Source organism: Podarcis filfolensis (genome assembly GCF_964270895.1).
Source record: "Podarcis filfolensis genome assembly, chromosome: W".
NCBI classification, from domain to species: Eukaryota; Metazoa; Chordata; class Lepidosauria; order Squamata; family Lacertidae; genus Podarcis; species Podarcis filfolensis.
This window is the reverse complement of record NC_139619.1, coordinates 37,444,472-37,466,950: the sequence shown is the minus strand read 5'-3', so window position 1 is coordinate 37,466,950 and position 22,479 is coordinate 37,444,472.

Sequence of the window (22,479 nt, the reverse complement as noted above, 5' to 3'; positions counted from 1 at the left end):
AAAATACACGGATCCGAGTAAGGTGTGACCGACAGGGCCACCTATCCAAGGAAATCCAAATCCACCAGGGGGTCAGGCAAGGGTGTGTCCTTGCGCCTACTCTATTTAACTTCTATATCAACTCGCTAGTAGGAAATATGGAGAAAGAAAATGCCCATCCCCCCAAATTGGCTGGTACGCCCCTCCCGGTCCTTTTATATGCGGATGACACAGTCTTAATGTCTTTTTCTTGTGTTGGATTAAGAAAACTTTTGAGATCTCTTTTACCAAATATTGCAGCATCGAACAACTAATAATTAACTACAACAAATCCAAAGTTATGGTGTTCTCTAAAAAAAGGAGGAGGCATAAATGGAGAATAGACAATCGCTCAAAAGAACAGGTAGCAACCTTTAAATACCTGGGTGTAACCCTCCAGGAAAGGGGCTCCTGGCGCTTTCAGATTAATAATACTATTGCAAATGCAGAAAGATCTACCAAAGCGTTAATAAGATTTTTCTATGGGAAAGGGGGCCAACACATACCGGCAGCCTCCCAGGTCTTTGCTGCCAAAATACTATCACAATTGTTATATGGATCCCAGATCTGCAGCTTTAAAAACCTTACTCTCTTAGAGGCATTCCAAACTAAGTTTTTCCGCAGCCTGCTGGGGATCCCCTCTTGTGTATCCAACATAGCGGTCCATTTGGAGGTTGGGCAAATTCCTATCAGTACTCGGATATGGATATTGAAGATCCACTATTGGCTAAAGCTTATTTTCTTCCCGGTTGGGCTGGCACCTTTAACCTTACTAGATACCTACCAATCCAAATGGAAAGCTACACTGCTGGAAAAGCTTAAAGGCTTGGGGATCCCACAGCAGACCCTGATAGCGACAGGCTTCGAGAAAGCTAGGACTACAATTCGCCAGCGTATTTGGGACGTAGAATTACAATGCCACATGAGCGAAATGATTAAACATCCAGCAATAAGGGACCATGGGAGAGGTTTCTCTCCAGCTAACTATCTGTCAGGTCTTCAGGTACCCAAATACAGACGGTCTTTTACCCTCGCCAGATTTAACGTTCTCCCTTCTGCCTTACTTCAGGGCAGATTTGAGGGTAAACCATACACAGCACGGGTCTGCCCTTGTGGCTCGTTGGAAGTTGAAACTGCTTCACATGTACTATTACGTTGTCGTTTCTATGAGGATATACGTTTGACTTTTATTACACCTGTTTTGCAAAAGTCCAGGAAAGAATCGGAACACCATAGTTTAAAACTACTGCTAGAGGACAAGAATCCCAAGACTACATTAAATGTAGCTAAATTCTGTGCGTCTGCAATCAATCGCAGGAAGCAAGTGGTATTCCATAGTGACTAAACCCCTAAATGTTATTTACAGGGGGCACGCTAATAATTAATTTTAATTTTTATATTTAAATCCTTGTTATATTTGTTATATTCATATTGTCTTTTGTATTTCTGATATATATTTTTATGATCTGTGATATTGTGTGTGTTGACGCTGGTCTGTGACCGTATTAATAAATTCATTCATTCATCATTTTTTCCATATTTTCCCTAAGTGTAACGCAGGCTGTAAATTTCATTCCCTTATTCCAAAGCTTCACCCAGTTATCATATTCTAAATTATATCTGAAATCTATTGCCCATCTTACCATCACCTCTTTTATCTCTTCGTCTTTGGTGTCCCAGTCTAACAAAAAATTATACATTTTAGATAAAAGTTTAGATTTGCCTTCTAATATTTCTACCTGGTATCTAGATTTTTTTTCATTCATCCCTATCTTTTTATCTTCATTCCATAGTGCGTTTATTTGGTGAAATTGCAACCAACCTGTTAGTTTATCTTTTAGTTCTTCATATGCTCTAATTTTCCATCCTTTTTCTATTCTTACCAATAGATCTTCATAAGTCATTCTTTCGCCTTCCATATTTTTTTTTTTGATTGTTAAGATGTCAATCGGTGATAGCCACCAGGGGGTATTTCTTTCAAGGAGTTTTTTGTTTTTTCCCCAGACCTCATATAATGGTCCTCTAATAATGTGATTGGAAAAGCCTTTATGCACCACGCACCTTCTCTTTGTTAAGCCACAGGTATGCGTGCCATCCAAATCTAATGTTAAAACCTTCTAGGTCCAGCAAGTCCGTATTCTTTAAATTAATCCACTCCTTGATCCAACAAAGACAAGAGGCTTCAAAATATAGTCTCAAATTTGGTACAGCGAATCCTCCCCTGTCTTTCCGGTCCGTAAGTAATTTAAATTTGATTCTCGGCCTTTTCCCCTGCCAAATAAATTTTGAGAGAGTTTTTTTGCCAATCCTTGAATATCGAAGTTCCCCTAATCACTGGAATAATTTGGAATAAGAACAACATTTTCGGGAGTATATTCATCTTGATTGCCGCCATTCTTCCTGACCATGAAAGTTTTATCTTATTCCAAGTGTCTAGATCCTTTTTAATCTCTTTCCAAGTATTGATGTAATTATCAGCAATTAAGTTTATATTTTTCACGGTTAACCAAATTCCCAGATATTTTACCTTTTTTACCACTTTAATTCCAGTTTGTGACTCTAATTGTTCTCTTAGGTTTTTTCCCAAATTCTTAATCATCATTTTAGTTTTAATTTTGTTTAACTTAAAACCAGATATTTTTCCAAATTCCTCTAATAATTCTGTAGCTTTACCGACACTTTTTTGCGGTTCTTCTAATGATAACACCAAGTCGTCTGCATATGCTTTCAGTTTATATTCCTTTATTCCAATTCTAATTCCTCGTATCTTTGACATTGTTCTTATTTTATTTGCAATTACCTCCAACACCATTATAAATAAAAGTGGGGATAGAGGGCACCCCTGTCTCGTACCTTTTGAAATTTTAAATGATTCCGTTAAATTATTATTGATAATCAATTTGGCTGTTTGAGTCGAATAAATCGCTCTTATTCCCTCCATAAATGTGCCCTCTATCCAAGAGCGGTGGACTCTAATCTGGTGATCCGGATTCGCTTCCCTGCTCCTCCACATGCAGTCTGCTGGGTGACCTTTGGCCAGTCACACTTCTCTCTGAACTCTCTGAACTCTCTCAGCCCGACCTACCTCGCAAGGTGTCTGTTGTGGGGGTGGAAGGGAAAGGAGGTTTTTAGCCGCTTTGAGACTCCTTAAAGGGGAGTGTCCCCTTCATGGATCACTGCCTTGCCATGGCGAAGGGGCTTGTTAACTCAGAGAAGCTATGAACTATGCTGAGCAGGGCACCCAAGATGGACAGGTCATAGTGGAGAGTTTTGACCAAACGTGATCCACCTGGAGGAGGAACCGGCAAGCCACTCCAGTATCCCTGCCAAGAAAACTCCATGGACAAAGACAACAGGTATATAAAAGTTATGCCGCTGGAAGATGAGCCCCTCAGGTCGGAAGGTGTCCAACATGCTACTGAGGAAGAGCAGAGGACAAGTACAAGTAGATTCAGAGCTGATGAAGCGGCTGGGCCAAAGCCGACGCTCAGTTGCGGATATGCCTGGAAGCGAAAGGAAAGTCCAATGCTGTAAAGAAAAATATTGCATAGGAACCTGGAATGTAAGAACCATGAACCTTGGTAAGTTGGATGTGGTCAAAAATGAGATGGCAAGAATAAATATTGACATCCTGGGCATCAGTGAACTAAAATGGACGGGAATGGGCGAATTCAGTTCGGATGACTATCATATCTACTACTGTGGGCAAGAAACCCATAAAAGAAATGGAGTGGCCCTCATAGTCAACAAAAGAGGGGCGAAAGCTGTACTGGGATGCAATCTCAAAAATGATAGAATGATCTCAATACGAATCCAAGGCAGACCTTTTAACATCACAGTGATCCAAGTTTATGCACCAACTACTGGTGCTGAAGAAACTGAAATTGACCAATTCTATGAAGACTTACAACACCTTATAGAAGTGACACCAAAGAAGGATGTTCTTCTCATTATAGGGGATTGGAATGCTAAAGTAGGGAATCAAGAGATAAAAGGAACAACTGGCAAGTTTGGCCTTGGAGATCAAAACAAATCAGGGCAAAGGCTAATAGAGTTCAGTCAAGAGAACAAGCTGGTCATCACAAACACGCTTTTCCAACAACACAAGAGACGACTCTACACATGGACACCACCAGATGGGCAGCATCGAAATCAAAATCAGATTGATTATATACTCTGTAGCCAAAGATGGAGAAGCTCTATACAGTCAGCAAAAACAAGACCTGGAGCTGACTGTGGCTCAGATCATCAGCTTCTTATAGCAAAATTCAAGCTTAAACTGAAGAAAGTAGGAAAAACCACTGGGGCCAGTAAGATACAATCTAAATCAAATCCCTTATGAATACACAGTGGAAGTGAGGAACAGGTTTAAGGATTTAGATTTGCTGGACAGAGTGCCTGAAGAACTATGGATGGAGGCTCGCAACATTATACAGGAGGCAGCAACGAAAACCATCCCAATGAAAAGGAAATGCAAGAAAGCAAAGTGGCTGTCCAACGAGGCTTTACAAATAGCGGGGGAGAGAAGGCAAGCAAAATGCGAGGGAGATAGTGAAAGATACAGGAAATTGAATGCAGATTTCCAAAAAATAGCAAGGAGAGACAAGAAGGCCTTCTTAAACGAGCAGTGCAAAGAAATAGAGGAAAACAACAGAATGGGAAGAACCAGAGATCTGTTCAAGAAAATTGGAGACATGAAAGGAACATTTCATACAAAGATTACCATAATAAAGGACAAAAGTGGTAAGGACCTAACAGAAGCAGAAGACATCAAGAAGAGGTGGCAAGAATACACAGAGGAATTATACCAGAAAGATACGGATCGCTCGTACACCCCAGGTGGTGTGGTTGCTGACCTTGAGCCAGACATCCTGGAGAGTGAAGTCAAATGGGCCTTAGAAAGCACTGCAAATAACAAGGCCAGTGGAAGTGATGGTATCCCAGCTGAACTATTTAAAATTTTAAAAGATGATGCTGTTAAGGTGCTACACTAAATATGCCAGCAAGTTTGGAAAACTCAGCAATGGCCAGAGGATTGGAGAAGATCAGTCTACATCCCAATACCAAAGAAGGGCAGTGCCAAAGAATGTTCTAACTACCACACAATTGCACTCATTTCACACGCTAGCAAGGTTATGCTTAAAATTCTACAAGGCAGGCTTAAGCAGTATGTGGACCGAGAACTCCCAGAAGTGCAAGCTGGATTTAGAAGAGGCAGAGGAACCAGAGACCAAATTGCAAACATGCGCTGGATTATGGAGAAAGCTAGAGAGTTCCAGAAAGACATCTACTTCTGCTTCATTGACTATGCAAAAGCCTTTGACTGTGTCGACCACAGCAAACTATGGCAAGTTCTTAAAGAAATGGGAGTGCCTGATCACCTCATCTGTCTCCTGAGAAATCTCTACATGGGACAAGAAGCTACAGTTAGAACTGGATATGGAACAACTGATTGGTTCAAAATGGGGAAAGGAGTACGACAAGGCTGTATATTGTCTCCCTGCTTATTTAACTTATATGCAGAATTCATCATGCGAAAGGCTGGGCTGGATGAATCCCTAGCCGGAATTAAGATTGCCAGAAGAAATATCAACAACCTCAGATATGCAGATGACACAACCTTGATGGCAGAAAGTAAGGAGGAATTAAAGAACCTTTTATTGAGGGTGAAAGAGGAGAGCGCAAAATATGGTCTGAAACTCAACATAAAAATAACGAAGATCATGGCCACTGGTCCCATCACCTCCTGTCAAATAGAAGGGGAAGAAATGGAGGCAGTGAGAGATTTTACTTTCTTGGGCTCCATGATCACTGCAGATGGTGACAGCAGTCACGAAATTAAAAGACGCCTGCTTCTTGGGAGAAAAGCAATGACAAACCTAGACAGCATCTTAAAAAGTAGAGACATCACCTTGCCAATAAAGGTCCGTATAGTAAAAGCTATGGTTTTCCCAGTAGTGATGTGTGGAAGTGAAAGCTGGATCATAAAGAAGGCTGATCGCCGAAGAATTGATGCTTTAGAATTATGGTGCTGGAGGAGACTCTTGAGAGTCACATGGAGTGCAAGAAGATCAAACCTCTCCATTCTTAAGGAAATCAGCCCTGAATGCTCACTGGAAGGACAGATCGTGAAGCTGAGACTCCAATACTTTGGCCACCTCATGAGAAGAGAAGACTCCCTGGAAAAGACCCTGATGTTGGGAAAGATGGAGGGCACAAGGAGAAGGGGACGACAGAGGACGAGATGGTTGGATAGTGTTCTCGAAGCTACCAGCATGAGTTTGACCAAACTGCGGGAGGCAGTGGAAGACAGAAATGCCTGGCGTGCTTTGGTCCAGGGGGTCACGAAGAGTCGGACACGACTAAACAACAACAAAAAAGGGGAGTGTATGGTAGAGAAAAGCAGGATATAAAAACTAACTCCATGAATAATAATTCTATGGAAAAGGACCATCCCTGCCATGATGATGAAAACTATGTGTTTGGATTTTGCTGTATTATACCAACCTGTGGAATATGACAGTTTGCAGTTTCAAAATCTATTTGGCCGCAGTGGATTGACAATCTGGACACACAAAAACCTGTGGAAGATCTTTTGAATCAATGCCTATGCAAAAGCAGTGGTACCAGTCCTTGCAGTTTCCTTCACAGTAAACCATAGTTAGGTCACCACTGGGCCTCCTGCACCCTTCCTTCAAGAAACATAGTCACCAGCAGCCTTCAAACAAGGAAGGTAAAATATCCGAGCAATAGGCTAGTGTATCCTTCCATCCCTCTGGGCATGATCTAGATACAGTAATGTGACTCTCTTTCAAGATTTGTCTCTTCTTGGGAGGAACAGCATCAATTTCCACTTGAAAATATTTGTCTTGTCCTTCAAGATAGGTTTCCCCACTGTATTGTATTATTTCTTTTGCAATCCAGGGTCTAATGGCAGCCATATCCTTTTGTGTGAACTGTAACTGGACAGCAGAAGCAATCAGATGTGCAATGGTACATGTGAAAGGACCATAGTCACTGGAATTACCTTGCCTGGGTATATCAGTTGGTGCAAAAAATGACCAGTCTGCAAAACTATAAGGACATTTTGAATCCATCTCATGCAGACATGCTAAGAAGGATGTTATTGCATCAATCACAGAGTGGTTCAATCCATGTTTGGAATCTAGGTAGAGTATGGTCTTCTTTTTAAAAATGATTACTATCAGTATCAAGTGGACTTCCCTGTCATTTACTGGAATAATCAAAACATCTTTCTTTAGCACTCCAAATCTCAAACAGTACTTCCGGGTTTGCACTGACAATCTTTGACACATCTGCATGAAGTGGCAACTAAGTGGGAAAATTTTTCCCTCGTGACCTAGCTTTTTGGCCATGATCACCCTGGAGGCAAGAAATGCATCTATTATGTGGTCATTTATCCAGTTCGATCCTTTCAGTGTGTCTATGTCATAGGCATACACACAGATGTTGGTAACTGAACCCACAAGTCCCATGGTTTGTAGACTGAGTGTGGGGAAGGTACAGTTGTGCCATGGGGGAACTGATGTACAAATCAGTGATTTGCCCAAACACTTCTCACTTTGTGTTGAGAATATGGGGCTGCTCTCAAAAGACTCAATATTGGTCACTGTCAAATGCTCTTTCCCACTTTTTGGAGTGGAGGTCGTCTGAGGTTGAGTGCTTTCCAGGTGTCTCATAGTCAGTTGGTGATCTGTTTTTAAGGAGTCCAACTCCTCAGCAGCCTGCACTGAATCAGATGTTGGAGCTACAGTTCTCTTTTCCTGCAGTCTGGGGAACTTTCTTCCCGATCTATTCTTCTGTCTTTTATTTCACTTCAACTGTGTGAGCTGCAACTGGCGAGGCTTCCCTGGTTCTGGTGGCATGCCAATAGATTTTTGGGCAGCTATAATATGGTTACAATTCCTGGATGATGGGCAAGAGCAGCTCTCTTTGGGGAAAAGGCGGACAACATAATGCTGTTCCTTACTACCCCTTACGACAAATACACCAAGCTGTGGACAAACAGCTATTAAATTGTTCAGTACCATAAAGTCCTCTAGTACCATTTGACAAACTGATGGTGCCTTCCCATAGCTTTCATCTTTCTTAGGACGCGAAAGTTCTCCCCTTTGTACAAGATCCATGATTTGTGATGGATCACAAGCTATATGAGGAAAGACTGTATGTTCTGGTGACCCTGAGTGTCTGATAAACTGAGGCCGCAAATGAAGGTTTCCAGTGTTACATAGTGCACGCAAAGTTTCTCTCCAGTAAAATTTTTGCATTGCATGTAAGGATAACACCATTGCTTCCATCGTCTTTTCTTTCCATTGTGAAAGTCTTTTTAGAGCTGCTTGAAAACTCTGTGGAGGTAACGCTCCGCTTTGCGAAGGCAAACCTCACACCAGACATGCAACAGTGTGTCAAGGAGCTAGAAAACAGGGTTTTCCCCCTGACCATTTGTCCTCTCACAGATTTGTTTACTAGACATAATGCTTGGTTGGAGCATGACGTAATCAAGTATCGGGGAAAACATTTTAGGGAAACACCTGCTGACACGTGTATTTGCTAATGCTGGAAATGTGCTTAGATGGAAATACATCATGTTCAGGGTGGTTTCACTACTGTTTCCAATTGTTGACTTCTGCTAATAAAAGGAGCCTCTGTCGTGTTGCCAGCCAGTGTTACAATTTCCTCCAGAGAGACGGACAAGACGATCACGTCTATGGCCCTTGAATCCTCGGCCCTCCATCTATCTGTCAGAGGAACTGGAGGGGCCTCACACACAGTGTGCCACACTCCAAACTGCCTTAACAGGCCCCCACAGTACCTTGCCCAGGTCTCATAATTGTGGGCAGTAAGCTTTGGAACCGGAGCGCCATTTGAGACTTGTAAAAGCTCCATTCCAGCTCTTTACTTCAGCCGTGAGCCTTTTTCCCTTCAAAAGCTACTTATCTTGGCAGGTCATTAATCATGAGGCCTGCTGGCTCTTCTCCACCAGCCTAATTAGCCTGCCGGACATCAAAGACTCTGCCGCGGCACAGAAAAGTCTTGCTTTTCCCCACATACCTCTCGCAGTCTTCAGCAGTCTTACTCTCCTGTAAGTGCCGTGAATCTGGGCCCAAAACCTGTTGTTGGGATACTGCCAGGGAGACAAAAGGCCACTGGGCAGGCCTCCATCGTCAATTCCAGACGATCCATCAATCTCTCGTTGAACAGCATCAGTCAATTAGCGACACGAGCCTCAGACACATTCCAGGACTCATGCACGCCCTTTTCAGCAGACCCCGCAACAGAAGATGCACCCAGAAGAGCATATTTACAACTTTATTCAATGTTGGTCAGAACAAAGGAAAAACATGACTGCTTGCCTTCGTGTCGAGGAAAACAGCAAGAAACAAAAGCTATATACAAAACGGAAACTCCCTGTGAGCAGGAAGTACGCAGGCTTGTGACACACAACAGCCTGCTCCCTTTTTAAGGAGGAATGGAAATATCCTAACATTTTCAACCAAAACATGATGTCTCTGTGGATGTGATTCCAGCATACCACTCTGTGACTCTTGAGCAAAACGTGATCCAAAGCCTTTTCAATTCCTTTTTCTCTGTCAGACACTATGACAACTTTATCTGAATTGAGCAAAGGACACTGCTTTGAAAGGGTTTCCAAAAATCTCCTGTGATTGTCCTCTTGCCTGCTGTCATGTATCATGAACAAAAAGCACATTTTGAAATAATAAAGTAGATAGGCAGAAGTCTCCAAGTTGAAATGTTTTGTCATATGAAAAATGCATAGGTAAATCTGTCTTCAGTGACATTACTTTCCCAATTTCAGATGAGATATCCTGTAGGCCCATAACAACAATCACTGTAGGACACAGAGAGATATCATGGTTGAAGCCTTCAAGGAGTTCTGTCAATTCAAAAATACTGTACAAATCATCATGGCTGATTCGTGTACGTTGTCTTTCACGCTTAAGTATGTTTCTTACCTGCTCCAGGTTTTGTGGCTGAGCTACGGGTATATGAGCTGAGTCAGTTACAGGGTCATTACAAAGGTCTTGATAGATTTTTGTTTTTTGTTTTTTAAATAATTTTTATTAACAAACCAATCAAATCACATTAGTTCCAAATTACAAAACCGAATTTTAAATTTTTGTTGGGGGTACCCATGTTTCAAGCTCAGAAAGGGTCTAATCATCTCTTATTTCTGCTGCTTTGATGTTCACAGTTCTGTCCATTCATCTCTTTGTTGTTTTCCTTTACAAATCATCTTTCAATTTTCTTGTTGTTATCGTATTTCCCCCCCCTTTCTTTATAACCTCTGAAATTCTCCACAAGCAAGTTGAAACAAACGTTGTTATAGTCCTGTGTGGATTTTCATATTAATCCAAAAGTCGTATTCAGACAGCAGACGCCATTTCAACATTTCCATAAAATACAGTCTCAGCGTCTGCTCATTAGCTTTCCCAGACCTGTTGCTCTGACATCAATCTTTTGAGGGGGTTCTGCCAGATCAAACGCAAGTCAAATATGATAACAAAGCCGTGGCTTCCACCCCCTCTTGACCGTCAATCCTGCAACAGAGCCTGTCTTGTCATGGCGGTTCTCTTTTAGAACTGCGTCATCCCAAAAGCCTTCCATTTCCTTTCCAGATCTTCCACAAAGCAAAGCCTTTAGGTAATGATTCATTTCCACACAGCTCATTATTCCATCTCACTTGTTATCAGTTATTGCAACGGTTCTTCTTGGGGGGGGGGGTTGTTAGGTAATCACATAGAGAAAAAAAGAAAAGTTTCCCCTCCTCCTTTCCGCCCCGTTCCGACATACCGACATCTTTAATGTAGTCTTCTTTGATATATTTTCCTGTTCAGTCCAACCCGTCGCTCAGCTTCACAGAGGTCGATTCAGTTAGCAATCAATACTCCCTTTCTTCACTCAAAACATGTGCATGTGCTCTTCTCTAATTGTTTATCTTGAGCTCCTGCAACCAGGTCACGATCAGAAGTAGCGTCCGGGAGAGCGAAAAAAACTCACACAAGGGCTTTCCGTCTAGTGCCCTCACCCCCTCCTTCTTTCGAACTTGGGGGTGATTTATAGGCAACCACAGACAAGGCAGTGTTTTCCCATTCCCCCTGGGAAAACCCGGGAGGCTAATTACTCCCATATTAGCCTCTTAATTATCTCGTGTGAGCCGGAGAGATGGTATTGTCAGCCATCTTCCAATGCGCCCCTAGCGGCCCCCCGGTCTTGATAGATTTTTGAAGGCTAAGCGCTTGTATCAGAAGTCTTTCCTATTACTGAAGGCATTGAACATGTGTTCTTAGCAAATTTCTCTTTCTGTTACCATGAGGAAGTGCATGGAATTCCTTCTCATCTCCAATATAGTGTAACAGAACCATTTCACAAGAAGGCTCTAGCAGTGTATAACTGTACCTTATGAAGTTGCCTGTACTTGAACCAGTTTTGATTTTATGGTAACATTTTCTCAACTTTGGATCCTTTTTTGGCCATAGTCGAACACCACAGTTGATCCAAGAATATTGATCACAGCACCAACAGTTTTTTTTCCTGAGGAGAACCTTTGAATGAATACAGGAAGGCATCACCACCAAGAGGCTTGCATGGCAGATCATTTACAATCTTCTGATAATCAGGATGAGTTAGAATATGAAGGGCTTCTTCCACTGTAAAAGGAGTGGTTCTCCTACAGTATAAGACCATTGTGAAGATTCCTCCCCTCTACAGAATTGTGAAAGCTTGTTGCATAATATATACAGGGAATATCTCTCTCACCAGTTCTGCACCTCCAGTTTAGATTTTCCAAGTCAGGCAACCTGAAATGAGCTCCACCCAAATCTCAACCCTCTTAAAGAAACAGTTCACTATTTCTTAGTTTCACTTTCCATTAGTTTCACTTTCCATAGTCATAAGAGGAGATCCACTGGCAGAGGAAGAGAGGGGTGGGGGGAGCGCATCGCCCCCGGCACCACGATCCCGGTGGGTTCCATCGCGGCTGCCCCCTGCACTGGGTGCCATGCCCCCAGGCAGCGCACCACACCCACAGGACGTGCACCACGCCCCTGGGACGCACTCCAGCCACACCCCCACCTGCTCTCCGCCCCCGGTGCCAGAGCATGAAGCTCTGCCACTGAGGAGATCCATTCACCATGCAGTGCAGCAATAGTTCAGTCCTCAATTGTATGTTCTCCAGTTTGATGAGAGATAAGGCCCAGCCAAACCCCACATTCTACATGTAAATGGGAGGACATGTGGGTGGATTCTCCTTCTGGATCAGTTTTCTCCAGTACCCACAACTAACTTTGTTTATTCACTTCATTTGCGTACAATCTTTCTCCCCAATGTAAGCAAAGAGGTTAACATCATTCTCCTGTTGAAGTGAAGGCACGAGACAGGTGTTGATCAGCAAGTGAGCAATGCAGGTGCACGCTAATTGCCAAAGCCCGCAGTAGCTCTTTTATTGATACACACATGCAAAATCAAGCAGATACATTTTGGGCTGTGACCTTTACAAATCTTCCAATCCCGAGATCGATGGGTGGCACAAAGTTATTTTGGCACTTGTTTCCACACGTCACTTTTCCCTTGCATAATGTTTTTCTAGAAAGAGACAAAGGTCTCAAAGGACAGAGGTTACAGACAGGGCACGGTGGGCTTCTGAGACCGCAAAAGAGGTTAGATACAGGCCACGATGTCCTGAGACGTTTCCGAGAGGGGGAGAATGTTTCGCACCCCAGGGTCACACGTGCAGGCAGACTGATGCTGCCTGCGGGTGGGGGAATGTGCTTCTTCCGGACCCCACTCTCTGCGATATCCCTACATCTCGCCTTTTCTATCTATTTGAGAATAGGTCCCGAGCCCACCCGTGCGCTGTGTGTGAAGCTGGGCATACTCCAAATTGGAGGAGAGCGCAAAACCGGGATTGAGACGCCTAAGCCGAATTCGATCAGAAGCAGAGAGAGCCATGACGCGAGGATTAGTGCGAACCTTGCAAAGTTGGAAAATGGTGGGAGTGCATTGCAGACAACAACAACAGCAAATGAGGCAAACGATAATCATGACGATATAGGCAAACAGTTGTTTGAGCCACACGAGGTCAGGAAGCCAACCGGTGACCCAGTTCCACAGTCCATCAAAACCGGTATCACGAGTAATGTGGGCAGTGAGATTTGCCAGTTCTTTCGGGTGTCTGCCAATGGCACGGCTGTTGTCAGTCAGGTTGAAGCAACACATGTGCTGGATGGTTTCACAACCTAAGTTATGTTTTAACAGAAGATAATCAATAGAGGCACGGTTATCAAGAATAGCAGAGCGCAGTTCTTGTTGTTCAGCATTAAGCAAAGCAATAGCTCGAGAGGTTGCATTAATTGTCTTTGCAGCGTAACAGGCTAAGGCGGATAGCATACGTGCACTGTATACTGAAAGACCAGGTACTCCTACCAAGGAGGCAGCAAGAGATACATATTCAGCTTGGTTCAGCAGGTGTACATTAGCATTACACGTCTCTGTCAGATGGACAGCTCTGGGAACACGCGAGGTTGGTGCTTGGGGTAAGACAAGAGCAAGACGACTGAGACAACATTCGGTGCCATCGCTCATATTTGCTGCTATGTAATTAAAGGTACGGCCTCCACAAGTGAAAAACCAGCCTTGGGGCAGCATGATGTGAGCATAGTTAAAGGTAACATGCACCGTTTCCTTACAATTCAATTTCGGGCTTTGCTGATTTAAGCAGCCGCGAGGCACTTTATCATTAGTACAATTAACAAAGGTTACACAGGTGACATTGTCAGCACCAGATGGATAGGGCGTGTAGAGAGAAAAAGCAGAAGGAGGCAGGGTTTTTTCAATTGTCCCCCAGTGTATCAGAGAGGGATAGATGACTGATAGATTTCCATAGCCGTGCAGATCAGTATGTTTGATTACCCTCTCTGGGTGATGACACACTGGAATAAGACAAGTCCCTAGAAGCTCTCCAGCCTTGACTGAGTTAGAGAGGCAGAAGTGAGAGACATTAGCAATTTCAGCTATGCGTTCCCAAATATTGTAGGACATGCATTCCCTTAAGGCCGACGGGTTCGCTGTCCCGGGAAGTGGCAGAAGCAGACATAGCACGAGAAGAAGAAACACAGAATTGATAGCAAGCTGAGGAAATATGGCGGCAATGAAGGAGTCAGGAGATTCTTGCTTCTGGTTCCGGGCAGGCGGGCATCGGCTTGCTGCGACAGGGACTTTGATGCTACCCCTGGTGACTGGACGCGCTCGTTTCCGGAACCGCTTCCGACTACGCCTCTCCTTCTGGTAGTCCGGGTCCAACTTCTCCGAAAGCGTCAGTTTGAGGTCCAACAGTGGTTTGGTCAGCATCTGACGCCGCGCCATTGCGAGCAGGTGGGCGGAGAGCGGGTTTCACGCACCTGGCTGGTACCCACAGAGGACCTGTAGAGGAAGAGACAGCTGCGTAACCCCTCCCCCAGGTGATTAAAGGCACTGGACCGCACCATTTAGGGTCAGGCAACTGGCGAAAGTACACCAATGGCCGCTCCAGGACCTGAGCCTTGCAGAAATGTCTGTCTGCCGGTGAATGCTGCTCTGAGTTAAGAGTCAGATAGTTAAGGGTAAACAGCAGAACATTCAATTTACTTTGGATTTCCCCTAGAGTCCTGAGCCTTTCCCTGTTTTTCAATTGTTTTTCCAAAAGGGTCTTCAATGTGCGGTTGGCACGCTCCACAATGGCTTGGCCTGTGGAATTATATGGAATACCATGGGAAAGACTAATGTCCCATTGGTGGCAGAACTGTTGAAAAAGATGAGAGCAGTATGCAGGGGCATTGTCCGTTTTTAGGCGCTTAGGGCGACCCATAACGGCAATGCAGCCAATCATGTGCTGCACGACCTTTTGAGCGGTCTCACCACGCTGTGCTGTGGCCCAAATGAAACCCGAGAAGGTATCAATGGTGACATGAACTGCAGAATATGGTTTAAAATGTACGACATGCATCACATCCATCTGCCATAATTGCAAAGCTTCCGTGCCTCTGGGGTTCACCGCATGTGGGAATGCTTGCGAGGACATTGAGCAATGGGGACAAGCTCTGACAAGCGCTTGAGCTTGTGGTAAGGGCAAACTGAATTGTTTTGCCAGAGATTTAGCTGACTGATGAAAAAAATCGTGGCTTTGAACTGGGTCTGTAAACAGAGCACCAACTGCTAAGCTACGCAGAGCCACATCCGCTCTCTGGTTTCCTGCACTGAGAGGCCCAGGCAGATTACTGTGTGCTCGGATGTGGGTGACAAAAAAAACAGTGGTTCGTTGGCTGATTAAAAACTGCAAGGAGAGAAACAAAATTAAAAGATCCTCATCAATTTGGTGTGTAATTTGAGCCATCGGTAATTGATGAATCAATTGGTACACATACTGTGAATCCAAAACCAGGTTAAAAGGAGTTTCAGGAAAAATTTGAAAAGCTAAAATTGCAGCTGCAATTTCTGATCTTTGAGAAGAAACCTGCGGATGGACTGACTTCCAAATACTACAAAGTTTTGAAGGAAGGGTTGATACAACCTTTGAAGGAAGTCTGCAATGAGATTATGGAGGGGAAAAGGGCACCCGATACGTGGAGAGAGGCTTACATTACACTTATACCAAAGACAGAGACTGAAAAGACCCAACTTAAAAACTACCGACCCATCTCGTTATTGAATGTGGATTACAAAATCTTTGCTGATATTTTGGCAAAAAGACTGAAGAGAGTTTTGATGGAGGAGATTCACGGGGACCAAGCGGGCTTTCTCCCAAAAAGGCACTTGTCGAACAATGTAAGGAATATAATTGACATTTTGGAAAAGCTGGAAGTGAACATAAACACTAAAGCTGTTTTGATATTTGTGGATGCCGAGAAAGCCTTTGACAACATTTCTTGGAGTTTTATGTTGAAGAACCTTCGGGGGATGGGGGTAGGCCAAGGGTTTGAAAATGGTATAGGTGCAATATACTCTGAACAGAAAGCCAAACTAATTGTAAATAATGTGGTTACAGAAGAGTTCAAGATTGAAAAAGGGACACGTCAGGGGTGCCCTATCTCCCCATTACTTTTTATATCGGTCCTGGAGGTTTTGCTTAATATGATTAGGAGGGACCAGTTGGTTAAAGGGATTCAGGTCGGAGCTAAACAATATAAACTGAGAGCATTTGCAGATGACTTAGTACTTACATTGCAAGAGCCAGAAGCTAGCACGAAAAGAGTTTTGGAAATAATTCAAGAGTTTGGTCAAATGGCAGGATTTAAATTGAATAAGTCTAAGACAAAGGTTTTGGAGAAAAATTTGACACAGATAGAAAAGGAAAGGTTCCAGAATGAGACAGGGTTGACTGTGGTTAAAAAAGTGAAATATTTGGGTATAAATATGACAGCTAAAAATGTGAATTTGTTTAAAGATAATTATGAAAAAACTTGGAGAGAAGTGAAAAAAGATTTGGAGATTTGGTCCAACTTGAAGCTTTCCTTGTTAGGCCGTATTGCAGCTATAAAGATGAATGTATTGCCAAGAATGTTGTTTTTGTTCCAAGCATTGCAAATAATTGATAAAATGGATTGTTTCAAGAGGTGGCAAAAAGACATATCTAAATTTGTCTGGCAGGGCAAAAAGCCCAGAATTAAATTTAAGATACTAACGGATTCAAAGGAAAGAGGGGGGTTTGCCCTGCCAGACTTTAAACTTTACTATGAAGCGGCAGCTTTCTGCTGGCTGAAAGAATGGCTACTTCTTGAAAACACAGACATTTTGGATTTGGAAGGTTTTAATAACATTTTTGGGTGGCATGCATATTTGTGGTATGACAAGGTTAAAGCACATAAAAGTTTTAAAAATCATATTGTCAGAAAAGCACTACTAAATGTCTGGGACAGATATAAAGACTTGCTGGAAAATAAAACTCCAAGGTGGCTGTCGCCAATGGAAGCCAAGGCAGTTAAAAAGTTAAATATGGAGTCCAAGTGGCCAAGATACTGGGAAATTTTGGAAAAGGAAGGGGACAAATTGAGATTGCAGAGTTTTGAGAAATTAAAAGGGAAGGTGAGAGATTGGTTCCACTACCATCAAATTAATGAAGCGTTTAAACTGGACAGTAAAATTGGCTTCCAGGTGGAAAAATCAAAATTGGAGACAGAACTGTTAGAACCCAGTACTAAGAATTTGTCCAAAATGTACAATTTGCTGCTGAAATGGAATACACAAGATGAAACGGTTAAATCGGTCATGATTAAATGGGCTCAGGACATTGGTCATAATATTTTGTTTGCTGATTGGGAAAAGTTGTGGACCACCGGGATAAAATTTACGGCATGTAATGCCTTAAGAGAAAACATTATGAAAATGATATATAGGTGGTACATAACCCCAGTCAAGCTTGCAAAGATTTACCATGTGCCTGACAACAAATGTTGGAAATGTAAAGAAACTGAAGGTACATTTTTTCATCTTTGGTGGACCTGCCCGAAGATTAAGGCATTCTGGGAAATGATCTATAATGAACTTAAAAAGGTATTTAAATATACTTTCCCCAAGAAACCAGAGGCCTTCTCTTGGGTATTGTCGGCCAAGGGGTGTTAAAGACGGATATAACTTTCTTTATGTATGCTACAACAGCAGCTAGAATACTCATTGCGAAGTACTGGAAGACGCAAGAACTACCCACACTGGAAGAATGGCAGATGAAGGTGATAGACTATATGGGCTTGGCAGAAATGACGAGCAGAATCCGAAACCAGGGAAGAGAAGCAGCGCAAGAAGAATGGAAAAAATTCAAGGACTATTTAAAGAAATATCATAAAGTTAATGAAAGTTAGAATGATGTTGGACTGGAAAGTAAATGGTTACTATTAGCAATGGTTAAGACAAGGAAAATAAGGAAGAATAGTCTAAATTTAAATTAAAATAAGGGAAGATTTGCTGAACAATCGATAAGAATTTGGAATACAGAAAGGGGAAGCATGAGGAAGTCGGGGAAGATAGGATATGAAATTAGGATATGAAATGATACATGTTTTTTGTTTTGTTTTTGTTTTTGTATGTTTATGTTTGTTGTATTGTGTTTATATGGAAAAATAAAAATATTTAAAAAAAAAAAAAAAAATGAGAAGAAACCTGCGGAAGTGTGAATTTAACAGCCCACGCCGCAGAGCCAGGAAGCTGATATGTCACCACTCCTCTTCCTGGAGCCCCATCAGTAAAGAGGGTAACGGCATGAGGAATGGGTGCCGGACAGCAAAGTTGTTGAAGCCGGAGAGGAATGCGAGAAGTAACCGTTAGACGGGCATCTTTGGGTAAGTTAAAAATCAACTCTCCTACAAACTCTGAAAGTGCAATTTGCTAAGGTACAGAATGTTGCATCAGAGTGACCACATCAGCCTTATGGAAAGGCAGTGCAATTTGCACAAGATCAAAGCCACAGAGCTGTAAAGCTCGGGCTCGTGCTTTTCTAATGAGATCTGATACTGCTTCAATGTATGGATACACATTTTTAGGAGGAGATGATGGCAAATATAACCATTCTATGATGTAAACGGCTTTTTCTGTGCGTGGCACATAAAGCGCAGCTGTGGGAGAATGCGTGGTATCCAAAATCGCCAGGCGAAGAGGCCGGACTGAGTCTGGCCTGTCCACAAAGTGTTGTGCTAAAGAGGTATTTAACTTGGCCAGGCATGTGCGATGGATATCAGTTATCGGAATGACATCAGCAGGTCCTTTTGCTCCTCTGAGCAAGTCAAACAGCGGTTGTAATTGCGCTGTAGATAATTTATAAAATGGTCTGATCCAATTTATGCTTCCTAGAATTTGCTGTAGGCTTGCCAATGTTAATGGCTGTGAAAATTCTAGTTGAGGACGGACAGGAGCAGAATAAGTAGAGAGGATCTTGTGTCCTAAATACAGATAGGGATACTGGGGAATTCCAAGCACTAGTGGTGATTTCTATATGCTGACAAGCAAGTTGCTCTGCCACTAGGCTTTGTAAAATCTTTAATTTCTCTGCAGATAACGGCCATTGCTCAACCCAGACAGGTTCAGATGTTAGCCACTTTAAGGGCAATGCCGTGGGAGAGTCAGACATTAATGTCAAGAGTTGCCTCCAATTTCTGCAACAAATCCTTACCCCAGATGTTCAAATGCACAGGGAGTACAAAGGGACGTATAGTTGCGAATTTACAACCGTCTTGTGTACGTACTGTGACCCAAGTTAAGCTCTGTCGCCCTGGCTGTCGTCCCCCCACGCCCCACAACTCCTTGTTAAGAGCGGTTGTTGGCCAGGTGGATGGCCACTCTGCAGCAGAAATCACCGTAACATCTGCAGCAGTGTCCAACAGCCCTGAAAAAGCAATTCCATTCAGGGTCAGCGCCAGCTTTGGCTTTTCTTGCATGATAGGAATTGTCAGAGCAACTAAAGGAGACTCAGGGAGAATAGAGTTAACCTCTCCCTCAGTGGAGCATGTGGTTGCAGAAACGGACGCAGCAACAGGAATTAAAACTAGCTGCGCCACAGCTTGGCCTTGAGGCAAGGACTGAGGAAGCCGGGTCCAGATTTGCACTTTAAGCGCTTCTCTGCACTCAGCTTCAATCAAATTAGGAATTACAAAAAATCATTGCTTCCCTGCTTCAGACTTTGGGAGAATTAATCCCACTGTCCCAGCAGGTAAAGGTCCTTTGACTTGAGTGGGGATACTATGAACCTCTCCAGGCAAGTGGAACACTGTGTCTTGCTGCACAATCAGATCCAGCCCTGCCTTGCCTTTAGAGGCGTCTTTTAGGGCAGTTGCTGGCTGTTTCCGGCTACTGGCTGTGGGGCTGCCTGCACGGGAAACACCCCTCTTTTGTCCTGGGCTTGGGGACGGCCCGATTGGAAGTTTCCCAAATTTTGGCACTGATTTGCCCAGTGGTAGCCTTTGCGGCAAATGGGGCATCTCTTGGAAGGGCGCGCAGTTGCATGCTTTGCGGATCTGCATTGATTCTGGAAATGTCAAAATTTTCCGCATTTGAAACAAGCTTTGTTGGTTCTATCTGGTGGATGCAGAGCAGCGGCTAAAACCGTAGCCTTATGAGCTTGCGTACCAATATCTTGACACGCTCTAAGCATGTCAGACAGGTTTAGGACATTGGAAGCTTGAGCTGCTCTTAGTGCTTGTTTGCAATCTGCGTTTGCGTTTTCCACTGCCATTTTCAGTAAGATCTCATTAGCAGCATCAGGATTATCAATTTGCCGTGAGATGGCTTCCTGCAATCTATTTGTGAAATCTAGAAAGGATTCAGATGCACCTTGCCTGATACTAGCAAAGCTCTTAGTGGGCTTGCCAGAATCAGGGACTTTCTTAAATGCTTGCAAAGCACATCCTGCAATTAAGGGAAAGCATTCTTGAGGCAGTTGGCTTTGCATGTCCACACTAGCAAATTGCCCTCGGGCAGCATGCACACGGGCTTGATGCTCTGCAGCTTGGCGAAATTCACTAAGCCAAATGACAAATTGGCCAGGATTCAAGAGCATTTTCATGACAGATTTCCAATCATAAGGAATAAGGGCATAGCCAGTGGACAAGCCTTCCATGAGACCCCTGACATAGGTGCTAGTCAGGCCAAAATCATTAGCAGCCTTCTTCACCTCCCTGATTACAGAGTAAGGTAGAGGGTCCCAATGGCTAATCTGTTGGCCTTGGCCATCCTGTGCCCATGTAACTGGACAAATCATGGTCAGGTCAGCAAGCTCTTCTGCAGTTAAGCTAGAATATGCTTTTGCGTCCTTAACCATTTGCTCTATAGCAGAGAGATTTTGCCTCTGAGCCTTTACCGGCTCCAAAGACACCGAATCTGCCAAGACAGGCAGACTTGAGGACAGAAACAAAGAATCATGAGAAAGTTGGGTTTTAGATAAGAGAGTTTGCTGAGCACCCTGAGAAACCTCAGCTGTTGGTTTCTCAGGCGGAGGCTGTTTAGCAGCCAAGCTCAACGGGGGTGCAACAACCACACTTGTCAGAGCGGAAGGCAAAGATGGAGAATTGATTAGAGAAAGTGCAGGCTGCACCTCTGCAGGGCCGAAGCACTGTACCGCATCTCTGCAAAGGTGCCAAGTATGAAGGATTTGCACCGGGGTGCGGGGCTCCGAGTGCAAAGTCTGTCCTATTTTCTCCCAGTCCTTGATCCGGAGAGAGCCTCCCTCTGGATACCAGGGACACTGAGCATCAATTTCCTGCAAAAGAGCATTTAATGCCTTGCAGGAACAAGGATGCCTTGCTTTTGAAAGCAAATACTGGAGATCTTTACGATGCTTCAGTTGCTGGACAGACTCGGAACCCCCCATCTCCCTTCCTTCGTATACTCACCGGGATCCTTTGTAGAGGATGCGAGGACCCGTCTGAAACCCTTGCCGGGCGAAGTGAGTAGTCTAGCCCCAAACACGTTGGGCGCCAGATGAAGTGAAGGCACGAGACAGGTGTTGATCAGCAAGTGAGCAATGCAGGTGCACGCTAATTGCCAAAGCCCGCAGTAGCTCTTTTATTGATACACACATGCAAAATCAAGCAGATACGTTTTGGGCTGTGACCTTTACAAATCTTCCAATCCCGAGATCGATGGGTGGCACAAAGTTATTTTGGCACTTGTTTCCACACGTCACTTTTCCCTTGCATAATGTTTTTCTAGAAAGAGACAAAGGTCTCAAAGGACAGAGGTTACAGACAGGGCACGGCGGGCTTCTGAGACCGCAAAAGAGGTTAGATACAGGCCACGATGTCCTGAGACGTTTCCGAGAGGGGGAGAATGTTTCGCACCCCAGGGTCATGCGTGCAGGCAGACTGATGCTGCCTGCGGGTGGGGGAATGTGCTCCTTCCGGACCCCACCCCCCACTCTCCGCGATATCCCTACACCTGTCCTCTATTTTATGCTCACAACACCCCTGCAAAGTAGATTAGGCTGATAGTGTGTGACTGGCCTAAGGTCAGCTAGCAAGCTTCCATGGCGGAATGGGAATTCAAACCCAGGTCGCTTAAATTTTAATCCAGCACTTCAAGCACTACACCACACCGGTTTTCCAAGACTTGGTGAGCCAAGAGTAGAACATCTAGAACAGGGGTCTCCAACCTTTCTGAACCTGTGGGCACCTTTGGAATTCTGACACAGCATGGTGGGTGCAACCACAAAATGGCTTCCACAGAAGGGCTGCTGCAGGAGGTGAATCCAGCAAGAAAATTGGGACCACAACTAATGCAGAATCATGTCAGATAGAGTTTTTATTTCGGTCGTTCCATGGACATTGGTGTGATCTTACAAGTAATTTGGTGGAGTCCATTTAACATTCATGACAATCCATGAGGATCAAAGTATTTAATATAGTGTTTGTTCCTTGGCTGTGCTCTGTGGTTTTTGTGGTTCATTTTGTGGTCATATACACCATG